Raw genomic sequence first — 26,196 nt, 5'->3', positions numbered from 1 at the left:
TGTTCGGCACGAGCTTGTTTGATGAATGCCAAGGCGCTTGCTTGCTCATCTGAACAGCGTTTTCTCTGCACTAAGACACAGGTTCATAGCAGGCTTCAATTTGCACAGGTAAAACCCCAGTGCAGCTCAAGTCCAGTGCCATGTTCTCTTGCCCATCACGGGAATGGAGCATGAGACAAGGCTTAAGTGCAATTCCTTGGCTCACTTATGTTTTGATCATTTCCAAAGTGCCAACCGTCTTCACAAGCCTTAACCGGAATGGAGCATAAGACAAGGCTTAAGTGCAACTCCTTGGCCAAGCGTCTTTTCAAGCCTTTTCTAACCCTAACCCTAAGCCATACATGATGTAAAAGAAAACATGATTCATCAGACCAAGCCACCATCTTATTGCTCCACTTTCCAGTGCTGATGCTCACGTGCCTTTCGTAGGAGCTTTTGGTGGTAGACAGGGGCCAGCATGGCCAGCGAAGAGGCCACCAATTTCTCGGTTTTCGTCCCTGGTTGTCTAGTGGTTAGGATTCGGCGGTCTCACTAGCAAACGAGCTAGTTTGCTAGTGAGAGCGTTTGCTAGAACGTTTGCTAGAACACGCAACGCGGCAAAAGTGATTTAAGGAAACGCTAGACTATTTTTTTCTGGAGCCTATAAACGTGTTTGTCCATATTTATATTCTCATCTTTCTGCACCTCTTCAATGCATTTGCTTCAATTAAGTAAACAGAGCGTTTACAAGTACACATTCGGATGACTTGCTTTACGTCAAAGCAATTTCCTAGGATGGAAGATTTGTTTGGCACGAGCTTGTTTGATGAATGCCAAGGCGCTTGCTTGCTCATCTGAACAGCGTTTTCTCTGCACTAAGACACAGGTTCATAGCAGGCTTCAATTTGCACAGGTAAAACCCCAGTGCAGCTCAAGTCCAGTGCCATGTTCTCTTGCCCATCACGGGAATGGAGCATGAGACAAGGCTTAAGTGCAATTCCTTGGCTCACTTATGTTTTGATCATTTCCAAAGTGCCAACCGTCTTCACAAGCCTTAACCGGAATGGAGCATAAGACAAGGCTTAAGTGCAACTCCTTGGCCAAGCGTCTTTTCAAGCCTTTTCTAACCCTAACCCTAAGCCATACATGATGTAAAAGAAAACATGATTCATCAGACCAAGCCACCATCTTATTGCTCCACTTTCCAGTGCTGACGCTCACGTGCCTTTTGTAGGAGCTTTTGGTGGTAGACAGGGGCCAGCATGGCCAGCGAAGAGGCCACCAATTTCTCGGTTTTCGTCCCTGGTTGTCTAGTGGTTAGGATTCGGCGCTCTCACCGCCGCGGCCCGGGTTCGATTCCCGGTCAGGGAAGAGCTTTTTACTCACCTCTGGCCAAATTAACATTTCGAAAAAAAAAGAAGCCAACTCGCACGGAGACAGCCCTCCTTCGAGCCGGAGTCGAACCAGCGACCTAAGGATGACCGCTATGAGCACCTACAGTCCTCCGCTCTGCCAACTGAGCTATCGAAGGTGAGAGAACTCTTCTCTTTGATACGTGAGCTAGCAAACGAGAACAATTTTCCATTCGAATTTGCTCTGAACACGCAACGCGGCAAAAGTGATTTAAGGAAACGCTAGACTATTTTTTTCTGGAGCCTATAAACGTGTTTGTCCATGTTTATATTCTCATCTTTCTGCACCTCTTCAGTGCATTTGCTTCAATTAAGTAAACAGAGCGTTTACAAGTACACATTCGGATGACTTGCTTTACGTCAAAGCAATTTCCTTGGATGGAAGATTTGTTTAGCACGAGCTTGTTTGATGAATGCCAAGGCGCTTGCTTGCTCATCTGAACAGCGTTTTCTCTCTTTGATACGTGAGCTAGCAAACGAGAACAATTTTCCATTCGAATTTGCTCTGAACACGCAACGCGGCAAAAGTGATTTAAGGAAACGCTAGACTATTTTTTTCTGGAGCCTATAAACGTGTTTGTCCATGTTTATATTCTCATCTTTCTGCACCTCTTCAGTGCATTTGCTTCAATTAAGTAAACAGAGCGTTTACAAGTACACATTCGGATGACTTGCTTTACGTCAAAGCAATTTCCTAGGATGGAAGATTTGTTTGGCACGAGCTTGTTTGATGAATGCCAAGGCGCTTGCTTGCTCATCTGAACAGCGTTTTCTCTGCACTAAGACACAGGTTCATAGCAGGCTTCAATTTGCACAGGTAAAACCCCAGTGCAGCTCAAGTCCAGTGCCATGTTCTCTTGCTCATCACGGGAATGGAGCATGAGACAAGGCTTAAGTGCAATTCCTTGGCTCACTTATGTTTTGATCATTTCCAAAGTGCCAACCGTCTTCACAAGCCTTAACCGGAATGGAGCATAAGACAAGGCTTAAGTGCAACTCCTTGGCCAAGCGTCTTTTCAAGCCTTTTCTAACCCTAACCCTAAGCCATACATGATGTAAAAGAAAACATGATTCATCAGACCAAGCCACCATCTTATTGCTCCACTTTCCAGTGCTGACGCTCACGTGCCTTTTGTAGGAGCTTTTGGTGGTAGACAGGGGCCAGCATGGCCAGCGAAGAGGCCACCAATTTCTCGGTTTTCGTCCCTGGTTGTCTAGTGGTTAGGATTCGGCGCTCTCACCGCCGCGGCCCGGGTTCGATTCCCGGTCAGGGAAGAGCTTTTTACTCACCTCTGGCCAAATTAACATTTCGAAAAAAAAAGAAGCCAACTCGCACGGAGACAGCCCTCCTTCGAGCCGGCGTCGAACCAGCGACCTAAGGATGACCGCTATGAGCACGTACAGTCCTCCGCTCTGCTAACTGAGCTACCGAAGCCGAGAGAACCCTTCTCTCTTTGATACGTGAGCTAGCAAACGAGAACAATTTTCCATTCGAATTTGCTCTGAACACGCAACGCGGCAAAAGTGATTTAAGGAAACGCTAGACTATTTTTTTCTGGAGCCTATAAACGTGTTTGTCCATGTTTATATTCTCATCTTTCTGCACCTCTTCAGTGCATTTGCTTCAATTAAGTAAACAGAGCGTTTACAAGTACACATTCGGATGACTTGCTTTACGTCAAAGCAATTTCCTAGGATGGAAGATTTGTTTGGCACGAGCTTGTTTGATGAATGCCAAGGCGCTTGCTTGCTCATCTGAACAGCGTTTTCTCTGCACTAAGACACAGGTTCATAGCAGGCTTCAATTTGCACAGGTAAAACCCCAGTGCAGCTCAAGTCCAGTGCCATGTTCTCTTGCCCATCACGGGAATGGAGCATGAGACAAGGCTTAAGTGCAATTCCTTGGCTCACTTATGTTTTGATCATTTCCAAAGTGCCAACCGTCTTCACAAGCCTTAACCGGAATGGAGCATAAGACAAGGCTTAAGTGCAACTCCTTGGCCAAGCGTCTTTTCAAGCCTTTTCTAACCCTAACCCTAAGCCATACATGATGTAAAAGAAAACATGATTCATCAGACCAAGCCACCATCTTATTGCACCACTTTCCAGTGCTGACGCTCACGTGCCTTTTGTAGGTAGACAGGGGCCAGCATGGCAAGCAAAGAGGCCACCAATTTCTCGGTTTTCGTCCCTGGCTGTCTTGTGGTTAGGATTCGGCGGTCTCACTAGCAAACGAGCTAGTTTGCTAGTGAGAGCGTTTGCTAGAACGTTTGCTAGAACACGCAACGCGGCAAAAGTGATTTAAGGAAACGCTAGACTATTTTTTTCTGGAGCCTATAAACGTGTTTGTCCATGTTTATATTCTCATCTTTCTGCACCTCTTCAGTGCATTTGCTTCAATTAAGTAAACAGAGCGTTTAAAAGTACACATTCGGATGACTTGCTTTACGTCAAAGCAATTTCCTAGGATGGAAGATTTGTTCGGCACGAGCTTGTTTGATTAATGCCAAGGCGCTTGCTTGCTCATCTGAACAGCGTTTTCTCTGCACTAAGACACAGGTTCATAGCAGGCTTCAATTTGCACAGGTAAAACCCCAGTGCAGCTCAAGTCCAGTGCCATGTTCTCTTGCCCATCACGGGAATGGAGCATGAGACAAGGCTTAAGTGCAATTCCTTGGCTCACTTATGTTTTGATCATTTCCAAAGTGCCAACCGTCTTCACAAGCCTTAACCGGAATGGAGCATAAGACAAGGCTTAAGTGCAACTCCTTGGCCAAGCGTCTTTTCAAGCCTTTTCTAACCCTAACCCTAAGCCATACATGATGTAAAAGAAAACATGATTCATCAGACCAAGCCACCATCTTATTGCTCCACTTTCCAGTGCTGACGCTCACGTGCCTTTTGTAGGAGCTTTTGGTGGTAGACAGGGGCCAGCATGGCCAGCGAAGAGGCCACCAATTTCTCGGTTTTCGTCCCTGGTTGTCTAGTGGTTAGGATTCGGCGGTCTCACTAGCAAACGAGCTAGTTTGCTAGTGAGAGCATTTGCTAGAACGTTTGCTAGAACACGCAACGCGGCAAAAGTGATTTAAGGAAACGCTAGACTATTTTTTTCTGGAGCCTATAAACGTGTTTGTCCATGTTTATATTCTCATCTTTCTGCACCTCTTCAATGCAATTGCTTCAATTAAGTAAACAGAGCGTTTACAAGTACACATTCGGATGACTTGCTTTACGTCAAAGCAATTTCCTAGGATGGAAGATTTGTTTGGCACGAGCTTGTTTGATGAATGCCAAGGCGCTTGCTTGCTCATCTGAACAGCGTTTTCTCTGCACTAAGACACAGGTTCATAGCAGGCTTCAATTTGCACAGGTAAAACCCCAGTGCAGCTCAAGTCCAGTGCCATGTTCTCTTGCCCATCACGGGAATGGAGCATGAGACAAGGCTTAAGTGCAATTCCTTGGCTCACTTATGTTTTGATCATTTCCAAAGTGCCAACCGTCTTCACAAGCCTTAACCGGAATGGAGCATAAGACAAGGCTTAAGTGCAACTCCTTGGCCAAGCGTCTTTTCAAGCCTTTTCTAACCCTAACCCTAAGCCATACATGATGTAAAAGAAAACATGATTCATCAGACCAAGCCACCATCTTATTGCACCACTTTCCAGTGCTGACGCTCACGTGCCTTTTGTAGGTAGACAGGGGCCAGCATGGCAAGCAAAGAGGCCACCAATTTCTCGGTTTTCGTCCCTGGCTGTCTTGTGGTTAGGATTCGGCGGTCTCACTAGCAAACGAGCTAGTTTGCTAGTGAGAGCGTTTGCTAGAACGTTTGCTAGAACACGCAACGCGGCAAAAGTGATTTAAGGAAACGCTAGACTATTTTTTTCTGGAGCCTATAAACGTGTTTGTCCATGTTTATATTCTCATCTTTCTGCACCTCTTCAGTGCATTTGCTTCAATTAAGTAAACAGAGCGTTTAAAAGTACACATTCGGATGACTTGCTTTACGTCAAAGCAATTTCCTAGGATGGAAGATTTGTTCGGCACGAGCTTGTTTGATTAATGCCAAGGCGCTTGCTTGCTCATCTGAACAGCGTTTTCTCTGCACTAAGACACAGGTTCATAGCAGGCTTCAATTTGCACAGGTAAAACCCCAGTGCAGCTCAAGTCCAGTGCCATGTTCTCTTGCCCATCACGGGAATGGAGCATGAGACAAGGCTTAAGTGCAATTCCTTGGCTCACTTATGTTTTGATCATTTCCAAAGTGCCAACCGTCTTCACAAGCCTTAACCGGAATGGAGCATAAGACAAGGCTTAAGTGCAACTCCTTGGCCAAGCGTCTTTTCAAGCCTTTTCTAACCCTAACCCTAAGCCATACATGATGTAAAAGAAAACATGATTCATCAGACCAAGCCACCATCTTATTGCTCCACTTTCCAGTGCTGACGCTCACGTGCCTTTTGTAGGAGCTTTTGGTGGTAGACAGGGGCCAGCATGGCCAGCGAAGAGGCCACCAATTTCTCGGTTTTCGTCCCTGGCTGTCTTGTGGTTAGGATTCGGCGGTCTCACTAGCAAACGAGCTAGTTTGCTAGTGAGAGCGTTTGCTAGAACGTTTGCTAGAACACGCAACGCGGCAAAAGTGATTTAAGGAAACGCTAGACTATTTTTTTCTGGAGCCTATAAACGTGTTTGTCCATGTTTATATTCTCATCTTTCTGCACCTCTTCAATGCAATTGCTTCAATTAAGTAAACAGAGCGTTTACAAGTACACATTCGGATGACTTGCTTTACGTCAAAGCAATTTCCTAGGATGGAAGATTTGTTTGGCACGAGCTTGTTTGATGAATGCCAAGGCGCTTGCTTGCTCATCTGAACAGCGTTTTCTCTGCACTAAGACACAGGTTCATAGCAGGCTTCAATTTGCACAGGTAAAACCCCAGTGCAGCTCAAGTCCAGTGCCATGTTCTCTTGCCCATCACGGGAATGGAGCATGAGACAAGGCTTAAGTGCAATTCCTTGGCTCACTTATGTTTTGATCATTTCCAAAGTGCCAACCGTCTTCACAAGCCTTAACCGGAATGGAGCATAAGACAAGGCTTAAGTGCAACTCCTTGGCCAAGCGTCTTTTCAAGCCTTTTCTAACCCTAACCCTAAGCCATACATGATGTAAAAGAAAACATGATTCATCAGACCAAGCCACCATCTTATTGCACCACTTTCCAGTGCTGACGCTCACGTGCCTTTTGTAGGTAGACAGGGGCCAGCATGGCAAGCAAAGAGGCCACCAATTTCTCGGTTTTCGTCCCTGGCTGTCTTGTGGTTAGGATTCGGCGGTCTCACTAGCAAACGAGCTAGTTTGCTAGTGAGAGCGTTTGCTAGAACGTTTGCTAGAACACGCAACGCGGCAAAAGTGATTTAAGGAAACGCTAGACTATTTTTTTCTGGAGCCTATAAACGTGTTTGTCCATGTTTATATTCTCATCTTTCTGCACCTCTTCAGTGCATTTGCTTCAATTAAGTAAACAGAGCGTTTAAAAGTACACATTCGGATGACTTGCTTTACGTCAAAGCAATTTCCTAGGATGGAAGATTTGTTTGGCACGAGCTTGTTTGATTAATGCCAAGGCGCTTGCTTGCTCATCTGAACAGCGTTTTCTCTGCACTAAGACACAGGTTCATAGCAGGCTTCAATTTGCACAGGTAAAACCCCAGTGCAGCTCAAGTCCAGTGCCATGTTCTCTTGCCCATCACGGGAATGGAGCATGAGACAAGGCTTAAGTGCAATTCCTTGGCTCACTTATGTTTTGATCATTTCCAAAGTGCCAACCGTCTTCACAAGCCTTAACCGGAATGGAGCATAAGACAAGGCTTAAGTGCAACTCCTTGGCCAAGCGTCTTTTCAAGCCTTTTCTAACCCTAACCCTAAGCCATACATGATGTAAAAGAAAACATGATTCATCAGACCAAGCCACCATCTTATTGCTCCACTTTCCAGTGCTGACGCTCACGTGCCTTTTGTAGGAGCTTTTGGTGGTAGACAGGGGCCAGCATGGCCAGCGAAGAGGCCACCAATTTCTCGGTTTTCGTCCCTGGTTGTCTAGTGGTTAGGATTCGGCGCTCTCACCGCCGCGGCCCGGGTTCGATTCCCGGTCAGGGAAGAGCTTTTTACACACCTCTGGCCAAATTAACATTTTGAAAAAAAAAGAAGCCAACTCGCACGGAGACAGCCCTCCTTCGAGCCGGAGTCGAACCAGCGACCTAAGGATGACCGCTATGAGCACCTACAGTCCTCCGCTCTGCTAACTGAGCTATCGAAGACGAGAGAACCCTTCTCTCTTTGATACGTGAGCTAGCAAACGAGAACAATTTTCCATTCGAATTTGCTCTGAACACGCAACGCGGCAAAAGTGATTTAAGGAAACGCTAGACTATTTTTTTCTGGAGCCTATAAACGTGTTTGTCCATGTTTATATTCTCATCTTTCTGCACCTCTTCAGTGCATTTGCTTCAATTAAGTAAACAGAGCGTTTACAAGTACACATTCGGATGACTTGCTTTACGTCAAAGCAATTTCCTAGGATGGAAGATTTGTTTGGCACGAGCTTGTTTGATGAATGCCAAGGCGCTTGCTTGCTCATCTGAACAGCGTTTTCTCTGCACTAAGACACAGGTTCATAGCAGGCTTCAATTTGCACAGGTAAAACCCCAGTGCAGCTCAAGTCCAGTGCCATGTTCTCTTGCCCATCACGGGAATGGAGCATGAGACAAGGCTTAAGTGCAATTTCTTGGCTCACTTATGTTTTGATCATTTCCAAAGTGCCAACCGTCTTCACAAGCCTTAACCGGAATGGAGCATAAGACAAGGCTTAAGTGCAACTCCTTGGCCAAGCGTCTTTTCAAGCCTTTTCTAACCCTAACCCTAAGCCATACATGATGTAAAAGAAAACATGATTCATCAGACCAAGCCACCATCTTATTGCTCCACTTTCCAGTGCTGACACTCACGTGCCTTTTGTAGGAGCTTTTGGTGGTAGACAGGGGCCAGCATGGCCAGCGAAGAGGCCACCAATTTCTCGGTTTTCGTCCCTGGTTGTCTAGTGGTTAGGATTCGGCGCTCTCACCGCCGCGGCCCGGGTTCGATTCCCGGTCAGGGAAGAGCTTTTTACACACCTCTGGCCAAATTAACATTTTGAAAAAAAAAGAAGCCAACTCGCACGGAGACAGCCCTCCTTCGAGCCAGAGTCGAACCAGCGACCTAAGGATGACCGATATGAGCACCTACAGTCCTCCGCTCTGCCAACTGAGCTATCGAAGGCGAGAGAGCCCTTCTCTCTTTGATATGTGAGCTAGCAAACGAGAACAATTTTCCATTCGAATTTGCTCTGAACACGCAACGCGGCAAAAGTGATTTAAGGAAACGCTAGACTATTTTTTTCTGGAGCCTATAAACGTGTTTGTCCATGTTTATATTCTCATCTTTCTGCACCTCTTCAACGCATTTGCTTCAATTAAGTAAACAGAGCGTTTACAAGTACACATTCGGATGACTTGCTTTACGTCAAAGCAATTTCCTAGGATGGAAGATTTGTTTGGCACGAGCTTGTTTGATGAATGCCAAGGCGCTTGCTTGCTCATCTGAACAGCGTTTTCTCTGCACTAAGACACAGGTTCATAGCAGGCTTCAATTTGCACAGGTAAAACCCCAGTGCAGCTCAAGTCCAGTGCCATGTTCACTTGCCCATCACGGGAATGGAGCATGAGACAAGGCTTAAGTGCAATTCCTTGGCTCACTTATGTTTTGATCATTTCCAAAGTGCCAACCGTCTTCACAAGCCTTAACCGGAATGGAGCATAAGACAAGGCTTAAGTGCAACTCCTTGGCCAAGCGTCTTTTCAAGCCTTTTCTAACCCTAACCCTAAGCCATACATGATGTAAAAGAAAACATGATTCATCAGACCAAGCCACCATCTTATTGCTCCACTTTCCAGTGCTGACGCTCACGTGCCTTTTGTAGGAGCTTTTGGTGGTAGACAGGGGCCAGCATGGCCAGCGAAGAGGCCACCAATTTCTCGGTTTTCGTCCCTGGCTGTCTTGTGGTTAGGATTCGGCGGTCTCACTAGCAAACGAGCTAGTTTGCTAGTGAGAGCGTTTGCTAGAACGTTTGCTAGAACACGCAACGCGGCAAAAGTGATTTAAGGAAACGCTAGACTATTTTTTTCTGGAGCCTATAAACGTGTTTGTCCATGTTTATATTCTCATCTTTCTGCACCTCTTCAATGCAATTGCTTCAATTAAGTAAACAGAGCGTTTACAAGTACACATTCGGATGACTTGCTTTACGTCAAAGCAATTTCCTAGGATGGAAGATTTGTTTGGCACGAGCTTGTTTGATGAATGCCAAGGCGCTTGCTTGCTCATCTGAACAGCGTTTTCTCTGCACTAAGACACAGGTTCATAGCAGGCTTCAATTTGCACAGGTAAAACCCCAGTGCAGCTCAAGTCCAGTGCCATGTTCTCTTGCCCATCACGGGAATGGAGCATGAGACAAGGCTTAAGTGCAATTCCTTGGCTCACTTATGTTTTGATCATTTCCAAAGTGCCAACCGTCTTCACAAGCCTTAACCGGAATGGAGCATAAGACAAGGCTTAAGTGCAACTCCTTGGCCAAGCGTCTTTTCAAGCCTTTTCTAACCCTAACCCTAAGCCATACATGATGTAAAAGAAAACATGATTCATCAGACCAAGCCACCATCTTATTGCACCACTTTCCAGTGCTGACGCTCACGTGCCTTTTGTAGGTAGACAGGGGCCAGCATGGCAAGCAAAGAGGCCACCAATTTCTCGGTTTTCGTCCCTGGCTGTCTTGTGGTTAGGATTCGGCGGTCTCACTAGCAAACGAGCTAGTTTGCTAGTGAGAGCGTTTGCTAGAACGTTTGCTAGAACACGCAACGCGGCAAAAGTGATTTAAGGAAACGCTAGACTATTTTTTTCTGGAGCCTATAAACGTGTTTGTCCATGTTTATATTCTCATCTTTCTGCACCTCTTCAGTGCATTTGCTTCAATTAAGTAAACAGAGCGTTTAAAAGTACACATTCGGATGACTTGCTTTACGTCAAAGCAATTTCCTAGGATGGAAGATTTGTTCGGCACGAGCTTGTTTGATTAATGCCAAGGCGCTTGCTTGCTCATCTGAACAGCGTTTTCTCTGCACTAAGACACAGGTTCATAGCAGGCTTCAATTTGCACAGGTAAAACCCCAGTGCAGCTCAAGTCCAGTGCCATGTTCTCTTGCCCATCACGGGAATGGAGCATGAGACAAGGCTTAAGTGCAATTCCTTGGCTCACTTATGTTTTGATCATTTCCAAAGTGCCAACCGTCTTCACAAGCCTTAACCGGAATGGAGCATAAGACAAGGCTTAAGTGCAACTCCTTGGCCAAGCGTCTTTTCAAGCCTTTTCTAACCCTAACCCTAAGCCATACATGATGTAAAAGAAAACATGATTCATCAGACCAAGCCACCATCTTATTGCTCCACTTTCCAGTGCTGATGCTCACGTGCCTTTCGTAGGAGCTTTTGGTGGTAGACAGGGGCCAGCATGGCCAGCGAAGAGGCCACCAATTTCTCGGTTTTCGTCCCTGGTTGTCTAGTGGTTAGGATTCGGCGGTCTCACTAGCAAACGAGCTAGTTTGCTAGTGAGAGCGTTTGCTAGAACGTTTGCTAGAACACGCAACGCGGCAAAAGTGATTTAAGGAAACGCTAGACTATTTTTTTCTGGAGCCTATAAACGTGTTTGTCCATGTTTATATTCTCATCTTTCTGCACCTCTTCAATGCAATTGCTTCAATTAAGTAAACAGAGCGTTTACAAGTACACATTCGGATGACTTGCTTTACGTCAAAGCAATTTCCTAGGATGGAAGATTTGTTTGGCACGAGCTTGTTTGATGAATGACAAGGCGCTTGCTTGCTCATCTGAACAGCGTTTTCTCTGCACTAAGACACAGGTTCATAGCAGGCTTCAATTTGCACAGGTAAAACCCCAGTGCAGCTCAAGTCCAGTGCCATGTTCTCTTGCCCATCACGGGAATGGAGCATGAGACAAGGCTTAAGTGCAATTCCTTGGCTCACTTATGTTTTGATCATTTCCAAAGTGCCAACCGTCTTCACAAGCCTTAACCGGAATGGAGCATAAGACAAGGCTTAAGTGCAACTCCTTGGCCAAGCGTCTTTTCAAGCCTTTTCTAACCCTAACCCTAAGCCATACATGATGTAAAAGAAAACATGATTCATCAGACCAAGCCACCATCTTATTGCTCCACTTTCCAGTGCTGACGCTCACGTGCCTTTTGTAGGAGCTTTTGGTGGTAGACAGGGGCCAGCATGGCCAGCGAAGAGGCCACCAATTTCTCGGTTTTCGTCCCTGGTTGTCTAGTGGTTAGGATTCGGCGCTCTCACCGCCGCGGCCCGGGTTCGATTCCCGGTCAGGGAAGAGCTTTTTACTCACCTCTGGCCAAATTAACATTTCGAAAAAAAAAGAAGCCAACTCGCACGGAGACAGCCCTCCTTCGAGCCGGAGTCGAACCAGCGACCTAAGGATGACCGCTATGAGCACCTACAGTCCTCCGCTCTGCCAACTGAGCTATCGAAGGTGAGAGAACTCTTCTCTTTGATACGTGAGCTAGCAAACGAGAACAATTTTCCATTCGAATTTGCTCTGAACACGCAACGCGGCAAAAGTGATTTAAGGAAACGCTAGACTATTTTTTTCTGGAGCCTATAAACGTGTTTGTCCATGTTTATATTCTCATCTTTCTGCACCTCTTCAGTGCATTTGCTTCAATTAAGTAAACAGAGCGTTTACAAGTACACATTCGGATGACTTGCTTTACGTCAAAGCAATTTCCTTGGATGGAAGATTTGTTTAGCACGAGCTTGTTTGATGAATGCCAAGGCGCTTGCTTGCTCATCTGAACAGCGTTTTCTCTCTTTGATACGTGAGCTAGCAAACGAGAACAATTTTCCATTCGAATTTGCTCTGAACACGCAACGCGGCAAAAGTGATTTAAGGAAACGCTAGACTATTTTTTTCTGGAGCCTATAAACGTGTTTGTCCATGTTTATATTCTCATCTTTCTGCACCTCTTCAGTGCATTTGCTTCAATTAAGTAAACAGAGCGTTTACAAGTACACATTCGGATGACTTGCTTTACGTCAAAGCAATTTCCTAGGATGGAAGATTTGTTTGGCACGAGCTTGTTTGATGAATGCCAAGGCGCTTGCTTGCTCATCTGAACAGCGTTTTCTCTGCACTAAGACACAGGTTCATAGCAGGCTTCAATTTGCACAGGTAAAACCCCAGTGCAGCTCAAGTCCAGTGCCATGTTCTCTTGCTCATCACGGGAATGGAGCATGAGACAAGGCTTAAGTGCAATTCCTTGGCTCACTTATGTTTTGATCATTTCCAAAGTGCCAACCGTCTTCACAAGCCTTAACCGGAATGGAGCATAAGACAAGGCTTAAGTGCAACTCCTTGGCCAAGCGTCTTTTCAATCCTTTTCTAACCCTAACCCTAAGCCATACATGATGTAAAAGAAAACATGATTCATCAGACCAAGCCACCATCTTATTGCTCCACTTTCCAGTGCTGACGCTCACGTGCCTTTTGTAGGAGCTTTTGGTGGTAGACAGGGGCCAGCATGGCCAGCGAAGAGGCCACCAATTTCTCGGTTTTCGTCCCTGGTTGTCTAGTGGTTAGGATTCGGCGCTCTCACCGCCGCGGCCCGGGTTCGATTCCCGGTCAGGGAAGAGCTTTTTACTCACCTCTGGCCAAATTAACATTTCGAAAAAAAAAGAAGCCAACTCGCACGGAGACAGCCCTCCTTCGAGCCGGAGTCGAACCAGCGACCTAAGGATGACCGCTATGAGCACCTACAGTCCTCCGCTCTGCCAACTGAGCTATCGAAGGTGAGAGAACTCTTCTCTTTGATACGTGAGCTAGCAAACGAGAACAATTTTCCATTCGAATTTGCTCTGAACACGCAACGCGGCAAAAGTGATTTAAGGAAACGCTAGACTATTTTTTTCTGGAGCCTATAAACGTGTTTGTCCATGTTTATATTCTCATCTTTCTGCACCTCTTCAGTGCATTTGCTTCAATTAAGTAAACAGAGCGTTTACAAGTACACATTCGGATGACTTGCTTTACGTCAAAGCAATTTCCTTGGATGGAAGATTTGTTTAGCACGAGCTTGTTTGATGAATGCCAAGGCGCTTGCTTGCTCATCTGAACAGCGTTTTCTCTCTTTGATACGTGAGCTAGCAAACGAGAACAATTTTCCATTCGAATTTGCTCTGAACACGCAACGCGGCAAAAGTGATTTAAGGAAACGCTAGACTATTTTTTTCTGGAGCCTATAAACGTGTTTGTCCATGTTTATATTCTCATCTTTCTGCACCTCTTCAGTGCATTTGCTTCAATTAAGTAAACAGAGCGTTTACAAGTACACATTCGGATGACTTGCTTTACGTCAAAGCAATTTCCTAGGATGGAAGATTTGTTTGGCACGAGCTTGTTTGATGAATGCCAAGGCGCTTGCTTGCTCATCTGAACAGCGTTTTCTCTGCACTAAGACACAGGTTCATAGCAGGCTTCAATTTGCACAGGTAAAACCCCAGTGCAGCTCAAGTCCAGTGCCATGTTCTCTTGCTCATCACGGGAATGGAGCATGAGACAAGGCTTAAGTGCAATTCCTTGGCTCACTTATGTTTTGATCATTTCCAAAGTGCCAACCGTCTTCACAAGCCTTAACCGGAATGGAGCATAAGACAAGGCTTAAGTGCAACTCCTTGGCCAAGCGTCTTTTCAAGCCTTTTCTAACCCTAACCCTAAGCCATACATGATGTAAAAGAAAACATGATTCATCAGACCAAGCCACCATCTTATTGCTCCACTTTCCAGTGCTGACGCTCACGTGCCTTTTGTAGGAGCTTTTGGTGGTAGACAGGGGCCAGCATGGCCAGCGAAGAGGCCACCAATTTCTCGGTTTTCGTCCCTGGTTGTCTAGTGGTTAGGATTCGGCGCTCTCACCGCCGCGGCCCGGGTTCGATTCCCGGTCAGGGAAGAGCTTTTTACTCACCTCTGGCCAAATTAACATTTCGAAAAAAAAAGAAGCCAACTCGCACGGAGACAGCCCTCCTTCGAGCCGGAGTCGAACCAGCAACCTAAGGATGACCGCTATGAGCACCTACAGTCCGCCGCTCTGCCAACTGAGCTATCGAAGGTGAGAGAACTCTTCTCTTTGATACGTGAGCTAGCAAACGAGAACAATTTTCCATTCGAATTTGCTCTGAACACGCAACGCGGCAAAAGTGATTTAAGGAAACGCTACACTATTTTTTTCTGGAGCCTATAAACGTGTTTGTCCATGTTTATATTCTCATCTTTCTGCACCTCTTCAGTGCATTTGCTTCAATTAAGTAAACAGAGCGTTTACAAGTACACATTCGGATGACTTGCTTTACGTCAAAGCAATTTCCTTGGATGGAAGATTTGTTTAGCACGAGCTTGTTTGATGAATGCCAAGGCGCTTGCTTGCTCATCTGAACAGCGTTTTCTCTCTTTGATACGTGAGCTAGCAAACGAGAACAATTTTCCATTCGAATTTGCTCTGAACACGCAACGCGGCAAAAGTGATTTAAGGAAACGCTAGACTATTTTTTTCTGGAGCCTATAAACGTGTTTGTCCATGTTTATATTCTCATCTTTCTGCACCTCTTCAGTGCATTTGCTTCAATTAAGTAAACAGAGCGTTTACAAGTACACATTCGGATGACTTGGTTTACGTCAAAGCAATTTCCTAGGATGGAAGATTTGTTTGGCACGAGCTTGTTTGATGAATGCCAAGGCGCTTGCTTGCTCATCTGAACAGCGTTTTCTCTGCACTAAGACACAGGTTCATAGCAGGCTTCAATTTGCACAGGTAAAACCCCAGTGCAGCTCAAGTCCAGTGCCATGTTCTCTTGCCCATCACGGGAATGGAGCATGAGACAAGGCTTAAGTGCAATTCCTTGGCTCACTTATGTTTTGATCATTTCCAAAGTGCCAACCGTCTTCACAAGCCTTAACCGGAATGGAGCATAAGACAAGGCTTAAGTGCAACTCCTTGGCCAAGCGTCTTTTCAAGCCTTTTCTAACCCTAACCCTAAGCCATACATGATGTAAAAGAAAACATGATTCATCAGACCAAGCCACCATCTTATTGCTCCACTTTCCAGTGCTGACGCTCACGTGCCTTTTGTAGAAGCTTTTGGTGGTAGACAGGGGCCAGCATGGCCAGCGAAGAGGCCACCAATTTCTCGGTTTTCGTCCCTGGCTGTCTTGTGGTTAGGATTCGGCGGTCTCACTAGCAAACGAGCTAGTTTGCTAGTGAGAGCGTTTGCTAGAACGTTTGCTAGAACACGCAACGCGGCAAAAGTGATTTAAGGAAACGCTAGACTATTTTTTTCTGGAGCCTATAAACGTGTTTGTCCATGTTTATATTCTCATCTTTCTGCACCTCTTCAATGCAATTGCTTCAATTAAGTAAACAGAGCGTTTACAAGTACACATTCGGATGACTTGCTTTACGTCAAAGCAATTTCCTTGGATGGAAGATTTGTTTGGCACGAGCTTGTTTGATGAATGCCAAGGCGCTTGCTTGCTCATCTGAACAGCGTTTTCTCTGCACTAAGACACAGGTTCATAGCAGGCTTCAATTTGCACAGGTAAAACCCCAGTGCAGCTCAAGTCCAGTGCCATGTTCTCTTGCCCATCACGGGAATGGAGCATGAGACAAGGCTTAAGTGCAATTCCTTGGCTCACTTATGTTTTGATCATTTCCAAAGTGCCAACCGTCTTCACAAGCCTTAACCGGAATGGAGCATAAGACAAGGCTTAAGTGCAACTCCTTGGCCAAGCGTCTTTTCAAGCCTTTTCTAACCCTAACCCTAAGCCATACATGATGTAAAAGAAAACATGATTCATCAGACCAAGCCACCATCTTATTGCTCCACTTTCCAGGGCTGACGCTCACGTGCCTTTTGTAGGAGCTTTTGGTGGTAGACAGGGGCCAGCATGGCCAGCGAAGAGGCCACCAATTTCTCGGTTTTTGTCCCTGGTTGTCTAGTGGTTAGGATTCGGCGCTCTCACCGCCGCGGCCCGGGTTCGATTCCCGGTCAGGGAAGAGCTTTTTACTCACCACTGGCCAAATTAACATTTTGAAAAAAAAAGAAGCCAACTCGCAAGGAGACAGCCCTCCTTCGAGCCGGAGTCGAACCAGCGACCTAAGGATGACCGATATGAGCACCTACAGTCCTCCGCTCTGCCAACTGAGCTATCGAAGGCGAGAGAGCCCTTCTCTCTTTGATACGTGAGCTAGCAAACGAGAACAATTTTCCATTCGAATTTGCTCTGAACACGCAACGTGGCAAAAGTGATTTAAGGAAACGCTAGACTACTTTTTTCTGGAGCCTATAAACGTGTTTGTCCATGTTTATATTCTCATCTTTCTGCACCTCTTCAGTGCATTTGCTTCAATTAAGTAAGCAGAGCGTTTACAAGTACACATTCGGATGACTTGCTTTACGTCAAAGCAATTTCCTAGGATGGAAGATTTGTTTGGCACGAGCTTGTTTGATGAATGCCAAGGCGCTTGCTTGCTCATCTGAACAGCGTTTTCTCTGCACTAAGACACAGGTTCATAGCAGGCTTCAATTTGCACAGGTAAAACCCCAGTGCAGCTCAAGTCCAGTGCCATGTTCTCTTGCCCATCACGGGAATGGAGCATGAGACAAGGCTTAAGTGCAATTCCTTGGCTCACTTATGTTTTGATCATTTCCAAAGTGCCAACCGTCTTCACAAGCCTTAACCGGAATGGAGCATAAGACAAGGCTTAAGTGCAACTCCTTGGCCAAGCGTCTTTTCAAGCCTTTTCTAACCCTAACCCTAAGCCATACATGATGTAAAAGAAAACATGATTCATCAGACCAAGCCACCATCTTATTGCTCCACTTTCCAGTGCTGACGCTCACGTGCCTTTTGTAGGAGCTTTTGGTGGCAGACAGGGGCCAGCATGGCCAGCGAAGAGGCCACCAATTTCTCGGTTTTCGTCCCTGGCTGTCTTGTGGTTAGGATTCGGCGGTCTCACTAGCAAACGAGCTAGTTTGCTAGTGAGAGCGTTTGCTAGAACGTTTGCTAGAACACGCAACGCGGCAAAAGTGATTTAAGGAAACGCTAGACTATTTTTTTCTGGAGCCTATAAACGTGTTTGTCCATGTTTATATTCTCAGCTTTCTGCACCTCTTCAATGCAATTGCTTCAATTAAGTAAACAGAGCGTTTACAAGTACACATTCGGATGACTTGCTTTACGTCAAAGCAATTTCCTAGGATGGAAGATTTGTTTGGCACGAGCTTGTTTGATGAATGCCAAGGCGCTTGCTTGCTCATCTGAACAGCGTTTTCTCTGCACTAAGACACAGGTTCATAGCAGGCTTCAATTTGCACAGGTAAAACCCCAGTGCAGCTCAAGTCCAGTGCCATGTTCTCTTGCCCATCACGGGAATGGAGCATGAGACAAGGCTTAAGTGCAATTCCTTGGCTCACTTATGTTTTGATCATTTCCAAAGTGCCAACCGTCTTCACAAGCCTTAACCGGAATGGAGCATAAGACAAGGCTTAAGTGCAACTCCTTGGCCAAGCGTCTTTTCAAGCCTTTTCTAACCCTAACCCTAAGCCATACATGATGTAAAAGAAAACATGATTCATCAGACCAAGCCACCATCTTATTGCTCCACTTTCCAGTGCTGACGCTCACGTGCCTTTTGTAGGAGCTTTTGGTGGTAGACAGGGGCCAGCATGGCCAGCGAAGAGGCCACCAATTTCTCGGTTTTCGTCCCTGGTTGTCTAGTGGTTAGGATTCGGCGCTCTCACCGCCGCGGCCTGGGTTCGATTCCCGGTCAGGGAAGAGCTTTTTACTCACCTCTGGCCAAATTAACATTTCGAAAAAAAAAAGAAGCCAACTCGCACGGAGACAGCCCTCCTTCGAGCCGGAGTCGAACCAGCGACCTAAGGATGACCGCTATGAGCACCTACAGTCCTCCGCTCTGCCAACTGAGCTATCGAAGGCGAGAGAACCCTTCTCTCTTTGATATGTGAGCTAGCAAACGAGAACAATTTTCCATTCGAATTTGCTCTGAACACGCAACGCGGCAAAAGTGATTTAAGGAAACGCTAGCCTATTTTTTTCTGGAGCCTATAAACGTGTTTGTCCATGTTTATATTCTCATCTTTCTGCACCTCTTCAGTGCATTTGCTTCAATTAAGTAAACAGAGCGTTTACAAGTACACATTCGGATGACTTGCTTTACGTCAAAGCAATTTCCTAGGATGGAAGATTTGTTTGGCACGAGCTTGTTTGATGAATGCCAAGGCGCTTGCTTGCTCATCTGAACAGCGTTTTCTCTGCACTAAGACACAGGTTCATAGCAGGCTTCAATTTGCACAGGTAAAACCCCAGTGCAGCTCAAGTCCAGTGCCATGTTCTCTTGCCCATCACGGGAATGGAGCATGAGACAAGGCTTAAGTGCAATTCCTTGGCTCACTTATGTTTTGATCATTTCCAAAGTGCCAACCGTCTTCACAAGCCTTAACCGGAATGGAGCATAAGACAAGGCTTAAGTGCAACTCCTTGGCCAAGCGTCTTTTCAAGCCTTTTCTAACCCTAACCCTAAGCCATACATGATGTAAAAGAAAACATGATTCATCAGACCAAGCCACCATCTTATTGCTCCACTTTCCAGTGCTGACGCTCACGTGCCTTTTGTAGGAGCTTTTGGTGGTAGACAGGGGCCAGCATGGCCAGCAAAGAGGCCACCAATTTCTCGGTTTTCGTCCCTGGTTGTCTAGTGGTTAGGATTCGGCGCTCTCACCGCCGCGGCCCGGGTTCGATTCCCGGTCAGGGAAGAGCTTTTTACACACCTCTGGCCAAATTAACATTTTGAAAAAAAAAGAAGCCAACTCGCACGGAGACAGCCCTCCTTCGAGCCGGAGTCGAACCAGCGACCTAAGGATGACCGCTATGAGCACCTACAGTCCTCCGCTCTGCCAACTGAGCTATCGAAGGCTAGAGAACCCTTCTCTCTTTGATATGTGAGCTAGCAAACGAGAACAATTTTCCATTCGAATTTGCTCTGAACACGCAACGCGGCAAAAGTGATTTAAGGAAACGCTAGCCTATTTTTTTCTGGAGCCTATAAACGTGTTTGTCCATGTTTATATTCTCATCTTTCTGCACCTCTTCAGTGCATTTGCTTCAATTAAGTAAACAGAGCGTTTACAAGTACACATTCGGATGACTTGCTTTACGTCAAAGCAATTTCCTAGGATGGAAGATTTGTTTGGCACGAGCTTGTTTGATGAATGCCAAGGCGCTTGCTTGCTCATCTGAACAGCGTTTTCTCTGCACTAAGACACAGGTTCATAGCAGGCTTCAATTTGCACAGGTAAAACCCCAGTGCAGCTCAAGTCCAGTGCCATGTTCTCTTGCCCATCACGGGAATGGAGCATGAGACAAGGCTTAAGTGCAATTCCTTGGCTCACTTATGTTTTGATCATTTCCAAAGTGCCAACCGTCTTCACAAGCCTTAACCGGAATGGAGCATAAGACAAGGCTTAAGTGCAACTCCTTGGCCAAGCGTCTTTTCAAGCCTTTTCTAACCCTAACCCTAAGCCATACATGATGTAAAAGAAAACATGATTCATCAGACCAAGCCACCATCTTATTGCTCCACTTTCCAGTGCTGACACTCACGTGCCTTTTGTAGGAGCTTTTGGTGGCAGACAGGGGCCAGCATGGCCAGCGAAGAGGCCACCAATTTCTCGGTTTTCGTCCCTGGCTGTCTTGTGGTTAGGATTCGGCGGTCTCACTAGCAAACGAGCTAGTTTGCTAGTGAGAGCGTTTGCTAGAACGTTTGCTAGAACACGCAACGCGGCAAAAGTGATTTAAGGAAACGCTAGACTATTTTTTTCTGGAGCCTATAAACGTGTTTGTCCATGTTTATATTCTCAGCTTTCTGCACCTCTTCAATGCAATTGCTTCAATTAAGTAAACAGAGCGTTTACAAGTACACATTCGGATGACTTGCTTTACGTCAAAGCAATTTCCTAGGATGGAAGATTTGTTTGGCACGAGCTTGTTTGATGAATGCCAAGGCGCTTGCTTGCTCATCTGAACAGCGTTTTCTCTGCACTAAGACACAGGTTCATAGCAGGCTTCAATTTGCACAGGTAAAACCCCAGTGCAGCTCAAGTCCAGTGCCATGTTCTCTTGCCCATCACGGGAATGGAGCATGAGACAAGGCTTAAGTGCAATTCCTTGGCTCACTTATGTTTTGATCATTTCCAAAGTGCCAACCGTCTTCACAAGCCTTAACCGGAATGGAGCATAAGACAAGGCTTAAGTGCAACTCCTTGGCCAAGCGTCTTTTCAAGCCTTTTCTAACCCTAACCCTAAGCCATACATGATGTAAAAGAAAACATGATTCATCAGACCAAGCCACCATCTTATTGCTCCACTTTCCAGTGCTGACGCTCACGTGCCTTTTGTAGGAGCTTTTGGTGGTAGACAGGGGCCAGCATGGCCAGCGAAGAGGCCACCAATTTCTCGGTTTTCGTCCCTGGTTGTCTAGTGGTTAGGATTCGGCGCTCTCACCGCCGCGGCCTGGGTTCGATTCCCGGTCAGGGAAGAGCTTTTTACTCACCTCTGGCCAAATTAACATTTCGAAAAAAAAAAGAAGCCAACTCGCACGGAGACAGCCCTCCTTCGAGCCGGAGTCGAACCAGCGACCTAAGGATGACCGCTATGAGCACCTACAGTCCTCCGCTCTGCCAACTGAGCTATCGAAGGCGAGAGAACCCTTCTCTCTTTGATATGTGAGCTAGCAAACGAGAACAATTTTCCATTCGAATTTGCTCTGAACACGCAACGCGGCAAAAGTGATTTAAGGAAACGCTAGCCTATTTTTTTCTGGAGCCTATAAACGTGTTTGTCCATGTTTATATTCTCATCTTTCTGCACCTCTTCAGTGCATTTGCTTCAATTAAGTAAACAGAGCGTTTACAAGTACACATTCGGATGACTTGCTTTACGTCAAAGCAATTTCCTAGGATGGAAGATTTGTTTGGCACGAGCTTGTTTGATGAATGCCAAGGCGCTTGCTTGCTCATCTGAACAGCGTTTTCTCTGCACTAAGACACAGGTTCATAGCAGGCTTCAATTTGCACAGGTAAAACCCCAGTGCAGCTCAAGTCCAGTGCCATGTTCTCTTGCCCATCACGGGAATGGAGCATGAGACAAGGCTTAAGTGCAATTCCTTGGCTCACTTATGTTTTGATCATTTCCAAAGTGCCAACCGTCTTCACAAGCCTTAACCGGAATGGAGCATAAGACAAGGCTTAAGTGCAACTCCTTGGCCAAGCGTCTTTTCAAGCCTTTTCTAACCCTAACCCTAAGCCATACATGATGTAAAAGAAAACATGATTCATCAGACCAAGCCACCATCTTATTGCTCCACTTTCCAGTGCTGACGCTCACGTGCCTTTTGTAGGAGCTTTTGGTGGTAGACAGGGGCCAGCATGGCCAGCGAAGAGGCCACCAATTTCTCGGTTTTCGTCCCTGGTTGTCTAGTGGTTAGGATTCGGCGCTCTCACCGCCGCGGCCTGGGTTCGATTCCCGGTCAGGGAAGAGCTTTTTACTCACCTCTGGCCAAATTAACATTTCGAAAAAAAAAAGAAGCCAACTCGCACGGAGACAGCCCTCCTTCGAGCCGGAGTCGAACCAGCGACCTAAGGATGACCGCTATGAGCACCTACAGTCCTCCGCTCTGCCAACTGAGCTATCGAAGGCGAGAGAACCCTTCTCTCTTTGATATGTGAGCTAGCAAACGAGAACAATTTTCCATTCGAATTTGCTCTGAACACGCAACGCGGCAAAAGTGATTTAAGGAAACGCTAGCCTATTTTTTTCTGGAGCCTATAAACGTGTTTGTCCATGTTTATATTCTCATCTTTCTGCACCTCTTCAGTGCATTTGCTTCAATTAAGTAAACAGAGCGTTTACAAGTACACATTCGGATGACTTGCTTTACGTCAAAGCAATTTCCTAGGATGGAAGATTTGTTTGGCACGAGCTTGTTTGATGAATGCCAAGGCGCTTGCTTGCTCATCTGAACAGCGTTTTCTCTGCACTAAGACACAGGTTCATAGCAGGCTTCAATTTGCACAGGTAAAACCCCAGTGCAGCTCAAGTCCAGTGCCATGTTCTCTTGCCCATCACGGGAATGGAGCATGAGACAAGGCTTAAGTGCAATTCCTTGGCTCACTTATGTTTTGATCATTTCCAAAGTGCCAACCGTCTTCACAAGCCTTAACCGGAATGGAGCATAAGACAAGGCTTAAGTGCAACTCCTTGGCCAAGCGTCTTTTCAAGCCTTTTCTAACCCTAACCCTAAGCCATACATGATGTAAAAGAAAACATGATTCATCAGACCATGCCACCATCTTATTGCTCCACTTTCCAGTGCTGACGCTCACGTGCCTTTTGTAGGAGCTTTTGGTGGTAGACAGGGGCCAGCATGGCCAGCAAAGAGGCCACCAATTTCTCGGTTTTCGTCCCTGGTTGTCTAGTGGTTAGGATTCGGCGCTCTCACCGCCGCGGCCCGGGTTCGATTCCCGGTCAGGGAAGAGCTTTTTACACACCTCTGGCCAAATTAACATTTTGAAAAAAAAAGAAGCCAACTCGCACGGAGACAGCCCTCCTTCGAGCCGGAGTCGAACCAGCGACCTAAGGATGACCGATATGAGCACCTACAGTCCTCCGCTCTGCCAACTGAGCTATCGAAGGCGAGAGAACCCTTCTCTCTTTGATACGTGAGCTAGCAAACGAGAACAATTTTCCATTCGAATTTGCTCTGAACACGCAACGCGGCAAAAGTGATTTAAGGAAACGCTAGCCTATTTTTTTCTGGAGCCTATAAACGTGTTTGTCCATGTTTATATTCTCATCTTTCTGCACCTCTTCAGTGCATTTGCTTCAATTAAGTAAACAGAGCGTTTACAAGTACACATTCGGATGACTTGCTTTACGTCAAAGCAATTTCCTAGGATGGAAGATTTGTTTGGCACGAGCTTGTTTGATGAATGCCAAGGCGCTTGCTTGCTCATCTGAACAGCGTTTTCTCTGCACTAAGACACAGGTTCATAGCAGGCTTCAATTTGCACAGGTAAAACCCCAGTGCAGCTCAAGTCCAGTGCCATGTTCTCTTGCCCATCACGGGAATGGAGCATGAGACAAGGCTTAAGTGCAATTCCTTGGCTCACTTATGTTTTGATCATTTCCAAAGTGCCAACCGTCTTCACAAGCCTTAACCGGAATGGAGCATAAGACAAGGCTTAAGTGCAACTCCTTGGCCAAGCGTCTTTTCAAGCCTTTTCTAACCCTAACCCTAAGCCATACATGATGTAAAAGAAAACATGATTCATCAGACCAAGCCACCATCTTATTGCTCCACTTTCCAGTGCTGACGCTCACGTGCCTTTTGTAGGAGCTTTTGGTGGTAGACAGGGGCCAGCATGGCCAGCAAAGAGGCCACCAATTTCTCGGTTTTCGTCCCTGGCTGTCTTGTGGTTAGGATTCGGCTGTCTCACTAGCAAACGAGCTAGTTTGCTAGTGAGAGCGTTTGCTAGAACGTTTGCTAGAACACGCAACGCGGCAAAAGTGATTTAAGGAAACGCTAGACTATTTTTTTCTGGAGCCTATAAACGTGTTTGTCCATGTTTATATTCTCATCTTTCTGCACCTCTTCAATGCAATTGCTTCAATTAAGTAAACAGAGCGTTTACAAGTACACATTCGGATGACTTGCTTTACGTCAAAGCAATTTCCTAGGATGGAAGATTTGTTTGGCACGAGCTTGTTTGATGAATGCCAAGGCGCTTGCTTGCTCATCTGAACAGCGTTTTCTCTGCACTAAGACACAGGTTCATAGCAGGCTTCAATTTGCACAGGTAAAACCCCAATGCAGCTCAAGTCCAGTGCCATGTTCTCTTGCCCATCACGGGAATGGAGCATGAGACAAGGCTTAAGTGCAATTCCTTGGCTCACTTATGTTTTGATCATTTCCAAAGTGCCAACCGTCTTCACAAGCCTTAACCGGAATGGAGCATAAGACAAGGCTTAAGTGCAACTCCTTGGCCAAGCGTCTTTTCAAGCCTTTTCTAACCCTAACCCTAAGCCATACATGATGTAAAAGAAAACATGATTCATCAGACCAAGCCACCATCTTATTGCTCCACTTTCCAGTGCTGACGCTCACGTGCCTTTTGTAGGAGCTTTTGGTGGTAGACAGGGGCCAGCATGGCCAGCAAAGAGGCCACCAATTTCTCGGTTTTCGTCCCTGGTTGTCTAGTGGTTAGGATTCGGCGCTCTCACCGCCGCGGCCCGGGTTCGATTCCCGGTCAGGGAAGATCTTTTTACACACCTCTGGCCAAATTAACATTTTGAAAAAAAAAGAAGCCAACTCGCACGGAGACAGCCCTCCTTCGAGCCGGAGTCGAACCAGCGACCTAAGGATGACCGCTATGAGCACCTACAGTCCTCCGCTCTGCCAACTGAGCTATCGAAGGCTAGAGAACCCTTCTCTCTTTGATATGTGAGCTAGCAAACGAGAACAATTTTCCATTCGAATTTGCTCTGAACACGCAACGCGGCAAAAGTGATTTAAGGAAACGCTAGCCTATTTTTTTCTGGAGCCTATAAACGTGTTTGTCCATGTTTATATTCTCATCTTTCTGCACCTCTTCAGTGCATTTGCTTCAATTAAGTAAACAGAGCGTTTACAAGTACACATTCGGATGACTTGCTTTACGTCAAAGCAATTTCCTAGGATGGAAGATTTGTTTGGCACGAGCTTGTTTGATGAATGCCAAGGCGCTTGCTTGCTCATCTGAACAGCGTTTTCTCTGCACTAAGACACAGGTTCATAGCAGGCTTCAATTTGCACAGGTAAAACCCCAGTGCAGCTCAAGTCCAGTGCCATGTTCTCTTGCCCATCACGGGAATGGAGCATGAGACAAGGCTTAAGTGCAATTCCTTGGCTCACTTATGTTTTGATCATTTCCAAAGTGCCAACCGTCTTCACAAGCCTTAACCGGAATGGAGCATAAGACAAGGCTTAAGTGCAACTCCTTGGCCAAGCGTCTTTTCAAGCCTTTTCTAACCCTAACCCTAAGCCATACATGATGTAAAAGAAAACATGATTCATCAGACCAAGCCACCATCTTATTGCTCCACTTTCCAGTGCTGACGCTCACGTGCCTTTTGTAGGAGCTTTTGGTGGTAGACAGGGGCCAGCATGGCCAGCAAAGAGGCCACCAATTTCTCGGTTTTCGTCCCTGGCTGTCTTGTGGTTAGGATTCGGCGGTCTCACTAGCAAACGAGCTAGTTTGCTAGTGAGAGCGTTTGCTAGAACGTTTGCTAGAACACGCAACGCGGCAAAAGTGATTTAAGGAAACGCTAGACTATTTTTTTCTGGAGCCTATAAACGTGTTTGTCCATGTTTATATTCTCATCTTTCTGCACCTCTTCAATGCAATTGCTTCAATTAAGTAAACAGAGCGTTTTCAAGTATACATTCGGATGACTTGCTTTACGTCAAAGCAATTTCCTTGGATGGAAGATTTGTTTGGCACGAGCTTGTTTGATGAATGCCA

The 26,196-nt window shown here is 46.0% G+C and overlaps 27 non-coding genes across 27 annotated transcripts; 14 read left to right on the top strand and 13 right to left on the bottom strand.

Moving 5' to 3' along the window:
* The first annotated feature begins 1,278 nt into the window (after positions 1-1,278).
* On the top strand, positions 1,279-1,350 carry trnae-cuc (transfer RNA glutamic acid (anticodon CUC)). Its single transcript has one exon. It is a non-coding gene; the product is annotated as a tRNA-Glu (tRNA).
* A 72-nt stretch (positions 1,351-1,422) lies between these two features.
* trnay-gua (transfer RNA tyrosine (anticodon GUA)) lies at positions 1,423-1,510 on the bottom strand. Its single transcript is given in 2 exon segments — positions 1,423-1,458; positions 1,474-1,510. It is a non-coding gene; the product is annotated as a tRNA-Tyr (tRNA).
* Positions 1,511-2,594: 1,084 nt separating this feature from the next.
* trnae-cuc (transfer RNA glutamic acid (anticodon CUC)) lies at positions 2,595-2,666 on the top strand. Its single transcript has one exon. It is a non-coding gene; the product is annotated as a tRNA-Glu (tRNA).
* A 4,809-nt stretch (positions 2,667-7,475) lies between these two features.
* On the top strand, positions 7,476-7,547 carry trnae-cuc (transfer RNA glutamic acid (anticodon CUC)). The gene has a single exon. It is a non-coding gene; the product is annotated as a tRNA-Glu (tRNA).
* Positions 7,548-7,619: 72 nt separating this feature from the next.
* Positions 7,620-7,707, bottom strand: trnay-gua (transfer RNA tyrosine (anticodon GUA)). Its single transcript is given in 2 exon segments — positions 7,620-7,655; positions 7,671-7,707. It is a non-coding gene; the product is annotated as a tRNA-Tyr (tRNA).
* A 765-nt stretch (positions 7,708-8,472) lies between these two features.
* trnae-cuc (transfer RNA glutamic acid (anticodon CUC)) lies at positions 8,473-8,544 on the top strand. Its single transcript has one exon. It is a non-coding gene; the product is annotated as a tRNA-Glu (tRNA).
* Positions 8,545-8,616: 72 nt separating this feature from the next.
* trnay-gua (transfer RNA tyrosine (anticodon GUA)) lies at positions 8,617-8,704 on the bottom strand. Its single transcript is given in 2 exon segments — positions 8,617-8,652; positions 8,668-8,704. It is a non-coding gene; the product is annotated as a tRNA-Tyr (tRNA).
* Positions 8,705-11,809: 3,105 nt separating this feature from the next.
* Positions 11,810-11,881, top strand: trnae-cuc (transfer RNA glutamic acid (anticodon CUC)). The gene has a single exon. It is a non-coding gene; the product is annotated as a tRNA-Glu (tRNA).
* Positions 11,882-11,953: 72 nt separating this feature from the next.
* On the bottom strand, positions 11,954-12,041 carry trnay-gua (transfer RNA tyrosine (anticodon GUA)). The gene is given in 2 exon segments: positions 11,954-11,989; positions 12,005-12,041. It is a non-coding gene; the product is annotated as a tRNA-Tyr (tRNA).
* Positions 12,042-13,125: 1,084 nt separating this feature from the next.
* trnae-cuc (transfer RNA glutamic acid (anticodon CUC)) lies at positions 13,126-13,197 on the top strand. The gene has a single exon. It is a non-coding gene; the product is annotated as a tRNA-Glu (tRNA).
* Positions 13,198-13,269: 72 nt separating this feature from the next.
* Positions 13,270-13,357, bottom strand: trnay-gua (transfer RNA tyrosine (anticodon GUA)). The gene is given in 2 exon segments: positions 13,270-13,305; positions 13,321-13,357. It is a non-coding gene; the product is annotated as a tRNA-Tyr (tRNA).
* Positions 13,358-14,441: 1,084 nt separating this feature from the next.
* Positions 14,442-14,513, top strand: trnae-cuc (transfer RNA glutamic acid (anticodon CUC)). Its single transcript has one exon. It is a non-coding gene; the product is annotated as a tRNA-Glu (tRNA).
* A 72-nt stretch (positions 14,514-14,585) lies between these two features.
* On the bottom strand, positions 14,586-14,673 carry trnay-gua (transfer RNA tyrosine (anticodon GUA)). The gene is given in 2 exon segments: positions 14,586-14,621; positions 14,637-14,673. It is a non-coding gene; the product is annotated as a tRNA-Tyr (tRNA).
* Positions 14,674-16,541: 1,868 nt separating this feature from the next.
* Positions 16,542-16,613, top strand: trnae-cuc (transfer RNA glutamic acid (anticodon CUC)). Its single transcript has one exon. It is a non-coding gene; the product is annotated as a tRNA-Glu (tRNA).
* Positions 16,614-16,685: 72 nt separating this feature from the next.
* On the bottom strand, positions 16,686-16,773 carry trnay-gua (transfer RNA tyrosine (anticodon GUA)). Its single transcript is given in 2 exon segments — positions 16,686-16,721; positions 16,737-16,773. It is a non-coding gene; the product is annotated as a tRNA-Tyr (tRNA).
* A 1,549-nt stretch (positions 16,774-18,322) lies between these two features.
* Positions 18,323-18,394, top strand: trnae-cuc (transfer RNA glutamic acid (anticodon CUC)). The gene has a single exon. It is a non-coding gene; the product is annotated as a tRNA-Glu (tRNA).
* A 73-nt stretch (positions 18,395-18,467) lies between these two features.
* trnay-gua (transfer RNA tyrosine (anticodon GUA)) lies at positions 18,468-18,555 on the bottom strand. Its single transcript is given in 2 exon segments — positions 18,468-18,503; positions 18,519-18,555. It is a non-coding gene; the product is annotated as a tRNA-Tyr (tRNA).
* A 765-nt stretch (positions 18,556-19,320) lies between these two features.
* trnae-cuc (transfer RNA glutamic acid (anticodon CUC)) lies at positions 19,321-19,392 on the top strand. Its single transcript has one exon. It is a non-coding gene; the product is annotated as a tRNA-Glu (tRNA).
* A 72-nt stretch (positions 19,393-19,464) lies between these two features.
* On the bottom strand, positions 19,465-19,552 carry trnay-gua (transfer RNA tyrosine (anticodon GUA)). Its single transcript is given in 2 exon segments — positions 19,465-19,500; positions 19,516-19,552. It is a non-coding gene; the product is annotated as a tRNA-Tyr (tRNA).
* Positions 19,553-21,101: 1,549 nt separating this feature from the next.
* trnae-cuc (transfer RNA glutamic acid (anticodon CUC)) lies at positions 21,102-21,173 on the top strand. Its single transcript has one exon. It is a non-coding gene; the product is annotated as a tRNA-Glu (tRNA).
* Positions 21,174-21,246: 73 nt separating this feature from the next.
* On the bottom strand, positions 21,247-21,334 carry trnay-gua (transfer RNA tyrosine (anticodon GUA)). The gene is given in 2 exon segments: positions 21,247-21,282; positions 21,298-21,334. It is a non-coding gene; the product is annotated as a tRNA-Tyr (tRNA).
* A 765-nt stretch (positions 21,335-22,099) lies between these two features.
* trnae-cuc (transfer RNA glutamic acid (anticodon CUC)) lies at positions 22,100-22,171 on the top strand. The gene has a single exon. It is a non-coding gene; the product is annotated as a tRNA-Glu (tRNA).
* Positions 22,172-22,244: 73 nt separating this feature from the next.
* On the bottom strand, positions 22,245-22,332 carry trnay-gua (transfer RNA tyrosine (anticodon GUA)). Its single transcript is given in 2 exon segments — positions 22,245-22,280; positions 22,296-22,332. It is a non-coding gene; the product is annotated as a tRNA-Tyr (tRNA).
* A 765-nt stretch (positions 22,333-23,097) lies between these two features.
* Positions 23,098-23,169, top strand: trnae-cuc (transfer RNA glutamic acid (anticodon CUC)). Its single transcript has one exon. It is a non-coding gene; the product is annotated as a tRNA-Glu (tRNA).
* A 72-nt stretch (positions 23,170-23,241) lies between these two features.
* trnay-gua (transfer RNA tyrosine (anticodon GUA)) lies at positions 23,242-23,329 on the bottom strand. The gene is given in 2 exon segments: positions 23,242-23,277; positions 23,293-23,329. It is a non-coding gene; the product is annotated as a tRNA-Tyr (tRNA).
* Positions 23,330-24,878: 1,549 nt separating this feature from the next.
* Positions 24,879-24,950, top strand: trnae-cuc (transfer RNA glutamic acid (anticodon CUC)). The gene has a single exon. It is a non-coding gene; the product is annotated as a tRNA-Glu (tRNA).
* A 72-nt stretch (positions 24,951-25,022) lies between these two features.
* Positions 25,023-25,110, bottom strand: trnay-gua (transfer RNA tyrosine (anticodon GUA)). The gene is given in 2 exon segments: positions 25,023-25,058; positions 25,074-25,110. It is a non-coding gene; the product is annotated as a tRNA-Tyr (tRNA).
* Between the last annotated feature and the right edge of the window lie 1,086 nt (positions 25,111-26,196).

The sequence above is a fragment of the Ictalurus punctatus genome, chromosome 12 (genome assembly GCF_001660625.3).
Source record: "Ictalurus punctatus breed USDA103 chromosome 12, Coco_2.0, whole genome shotgun sequence".
Classification (NCBI taxonomy): domain Eukaryota; kingdom Metazoa; phylum Chordata; class Actinopteri; order Siluriformes; family Ictaluridae; genus Ictalurus; species Ictalurus punctatus.
This window is presented reverse-complemented; position numbering and strand designations above follow the sequence as displayed.